A 4,867-nucleotide genomic window follows, 5' to 3' on the forward strand; every position below is an offset into this window, starting at 1 on the left:
GTTGTTGTTGCATTTTTCTATTTTCTATAGATAGTACTACATGCATTTTTTTTTCTTGAATATTTTGTTAAAACCTATTAGCTCAAATGGTAGAGCGGTGTGCCATTGCACATGGATGTAGGTTCAAATCCTACATAGGTTATTGAGAACACACAACTTAGCTCCAATGTATTTATAGGGATGGGTTTTACAAGAGAAATACCCTCCATCACAAGCTGAGCTAAGTGTCTTAAACACCCACCCATGACTCGAGAATGTCAGTCGTGTCCTTGTTGATCATAGCTTTAAAGCTTACTAGTGCAGCTCTACCAGCTCGAGAATACTTTTTAGTTGTTCGGGATAGGGCCTCAGATGTTGGTAAACAAGGCTCACAATCAAACAAATTTCTCATTTCACCTGTGAGTAAAGCCAGCAACAAAGACACCCCTGCAGTGGTTTTAAGTCCATTGAATCCTCAGTTATCACCTCATTGGTATATATCGACACCAACTCGTGATAATTTGTTGTCAACTGCTATGCATAAAGGTCCAGAGCAGTTACCAGCTTTCTTATCATACTCCTCTAATGAGGAATTATGTTGGTCATACATCTTGGCTATCTCAGTCATGCTTCCCTGCTCCATAGCTAGTTTCTCCACAAACTGTTGCCTTCAGTTCAAGTGTTAGATTTCATGTTTTACAAACTAAGGCTAATGTTCTAAAAATTTATGCATATGTTCTAAAGTAAGTAAACAAATTCAAAAGTAAACAAAAGTGATTCAAAATCAAAGAATCATCAAATAGGAGAATAAATTAATATTATAAATGGAATGGAAAGAGTTGCCTATGTAGGATTCGAACCTACATCATTGTGCAGCCGCACAAAGATCTACCAATTGAGCTAATAGGCATTGTACCAAAACACCAAACATTGACGACCATTACTTGCAACAACACCACACAGACAAAACTTCTAGCAACAACCAAACAAAGCAGAACCGCTGCCCACCCTAGACTTACCTGCGACAACCCTCCCTGCAAAACAAATAGCCTACACCAGCAACTATCAACCACTTAGACCAAACCCAATCTTTGCAACAACTATACTAGCCCATAATGTTGCACATGAAAACACAACATAGCTAACCTGGCCAAAATTGTCATAAAAACGGGCAAAAAATCAGACCCAAAGCAGATTCAGGAACATATTAGATACAAGAAGAGAATATTGGAACATATCCTTCTAGTTTCAGAACATCTTCTTATGAAATTTAAAACATAAATATCCATAAATAATGCAGATAATGTTCTAACAATTAAATTTATATGTTCTAACAAGTTGATCAATATGTTCTAATAGTTAAGGAACATGTTCTGCATTAACAAAGTATATGTTCTGAGTTACTTATCTTTTGTTCTGAAGTAATTAAAGTTATGTTCTGAACTCATTTAATATAGGTTCCAAGGACCAATACCATGTGTTCTATACATTTCATCTAATTGTTCTAATAATTAAACCTACACGTTCTAACCAGCTAAAGTATATATTCTAACAATTAAACTTATATGTTCTAATAAGTTGAGAAATATGTTCTAACTAGTTAAGGGACATGTTATGCATTAACAAAGTACATGTTCTGATGTTGAACATCCATTACACTCCTCTGGGAACATTAGCATAAAAAATAAAAAAAAACAGACCATTGCACTTTCCCTGCAAGATTTTTGTACCTTTCTAAACTGATACACTTATTTTTCTTTCCGAATTGGTTACTAACATGAGTCATAAATGGATAATGGTCTTATGAACCTGGTTTTGTTATCCAAATGGAAAGTCCAGGTGGTTCTGCTGGTCATCATGCAATGAACTCACTCACTCAAACTCATAGTTTAAAGGAAAGATTGTAATTTGTATTGATAAATGCTTAAAGCTTGTAAACATGTATTGCTTGAGAACGTTCAAGAGGTTCTCTACTCTCCCACTTTCACCTAATACAATCAACATGCCTGCATACTCACTTCCCTCCCCTCTTAATTACAAATCGCTTACAAAAGACAAACAACATAAAGGAAGACAGAAAAAAGACAATAGGCTTAATGTTCGTTAATGGCTTCTCTTGCCTTTCTTTGGATTGTTACCACTGTACATTACTCTTACATGTTCTAAGCAGTTAAGCTATATGTTCTAACACAGTGAGAGATGATGTTTCATTGTTATTTAGTTTACTTTTGGAGAGATTTTGTTTACTATTTGAGAGATTTAATAGACTTTTGGATTAACTGCTAGCCAAACCTGAAGCTCAATTGCACAGACTGCAGTAGCTAACAACCATAACCAAAGCTCAACACAACAGGTAATTCCGCTAAATCAATCGCAACCAAAATTTAGTTATGTTTTTAATATGGATATTATATTAAAAAATAACATATGTTATATGTTCTAACCAACGAAACTATATGTTCTAACTAGTGAACCAACATGTTCTAAAAACATAAGCTATATGTTCTAACAATTGAATTCATATGTTCCAAACTTTCAACTAGTAAAGCTATATACTCTGTACATTATTTCCATATGTTCTAATCAGTTAAGCTACATGTTCTAATCAGTTCAGCTATATGTTCTAACAAAAAATATAACCACTGATAATAACAAATTAATTAGAAGCATTCCGAAAATAATTACAAAAAATTCGAAAATTAATAAATAAATTTCGCTAAAATTAAAGCATCGAATACTTACTCTTGTGGATTTTCTGGATTGTTTGCTAGTTTGTGGTGGTTCTTTTTGCTGTAAATCAAAATTTAACAAAGATAACTTCAATTAATGTATAAAAACAAAGAAAGAAGTTCAAAATTAGGTTAAAAATTTGTGAATTTTGCTTACCTTCATGTTTTTCTGCTCCAGCTATCTTCAATTGAACAAATTAGGTTAAAATTAGGGGAACTTGAAGAAAGAGAGAAGAAATATAGAACAATTGAGCTCGAAATACCTTAAATCAACAATACACCGGCGATGAAGGAGGTTGATACCGTTCTTGGAGCTTCGAATATGGTTTTGTCGAGAGGAGAGAGAAAATTTCGTGAGAGAACAGAGAGTCGCGAGAGAGAGAAAGTGAAGAGGGAGGTATTAGAGAGAGAAAGTGGATGGGGTTTAATGAAAGAAACGTGGTTTTTAATGGGGAAGGTGGATGGTTGTTTCATCATTTAATCATAGCCATCAGATTGAATCTAATCCTACGGATTAGATTCATTCTCATATATACTAGTATACTCACATAGGGACCTATTTTCACCAGATCCCTCCCCTATATATATATATATATATATATATATAGGGTAGAGATCCGGTGAAAAGTGTCCTTATGGTGAGAAGCGTGAGAAGTATCATAGGCCGTTGGATTAAGGAACGTACGGACAAGATGGAGTACAAAATTAAGGCGACTTTTTTAATTAAGGCAACTTTTTTCACCTCCCGTGTCTGCCTCGTGATGCTCCTTTCAACCTTTCTCTCTTATCCTCCCGTAAACCAACCTCCATTAATGCAAACTTCAGAATTGTAATACATATACGTTAGATTTGTCCTTTAGATACATCAATATTGTATTAGAGGTTCATTAGTGTCCTTCCATGGCGGCTCGCAAAAATTCTTACTTCTTGGCCACAAAAACCAACGATACTTTGAATACTAATGTAATGAGTAAATTACAATCATGTCTATCTCTTTCAATCCTATAATTTTTTTAATTGAAATTTATAGGTTGTGGTCTTTGTATTCATCGCCATGTTCGATCGAACTCTGCATTTTCAATTGGATTGGAAATCGAAATCAGTAGGCTCATGTAATTTAAATTCCATTGAAGATTTTGTTGTGAGCTCCACTATTTTTCTCTCGATCTTCTTTGTCCTCTTCAAGCACTCATCCATGGCTGTAACTTAGAGGAAGTATTTAGTGCAGACTATTGATGTACTTTCACTTGGCAATCAATGTATCTTGAATAACATCTGAATGTATCTCTAATACAAAGTCAATGTATCTCTTCTTAATTTCTGAGTACACTATTGTAGAGGTGAGAGAAAGAGAAATAATTAATAACCATGGAAGATCAAACCTTGTTAAGATATGTTAAGATATTAGATATTATTCTGTGAATATTCTGTAGAGTCCTAACTATGGTAAGTTACCTAATGTGTACCTAGGGTTTAGGTAACTGAGTTGTACTATATATACGTGTGTTATTAATGAGAATGATACGAGATTACACAATATTTGACATGGTATCATGAGCCTAGGTTAAAAACCCTAGATTTTTTTTTCCGCAAGAAATTTGAGAGAGTGTAGCCGAGTATTGAGAACAGCGACTTTCTTCGCTTGTTGAGTATTGAGATCAGGAGTTAACAATTCCTTAAGTATCACCATGAGTTCCGATGAGGAGGCACCACCAAAGGTCATCGCCGCCGCCGTCGACCTAGACTACTATCTCGGGTCAGGCGACGGCCCCGGTATTGTTATCACCCCTGTGATACTGAGGGAGTATTGTCGCATCCGGGAGCTGATGAGGGGGTGTCATTGACCAGTGGCGACGACAGGGGAGTGTCGTCGCCTGGGAGGGAGGAACAACAACATGAAACTCCTAGTCGAGTGGATTCAGACGTCGTCTCCTCACAGACAGGTGTAGAGGAGACGACGGGTAGTGACGAGAGTGAGACAAGGTAGTGTGTGGAGGATACGGAGTTAGGAAGGGGGAAGCGTGCGAAGTTTCCGTCGACAAAGCTGAAAGACTGTGTGATACATACAATACGGGAAAAATATAGTACTTCCGACAAAACACCTACGGCGTCATCACTCTCAGGTACTCCTTATCCTATCACATATTTTGTTAATTATG

This window comes from Spinacia oleracea, chromosome 1 (assembly GCF_020520425.1).
Source record: "Spinacia oleracea cultivar Varoflay chromosome 1, BTI_SOV_V1, whole genome shotgun sequence".
Classification (NCBI taxonomy): domain Eukaryota; kingdom Viridiplantae; phylum Streptophyta; class Magnoliopsida; order Caryophyllales; family Amaranthaceae; genus Spinacia; species Spinacia oleracea.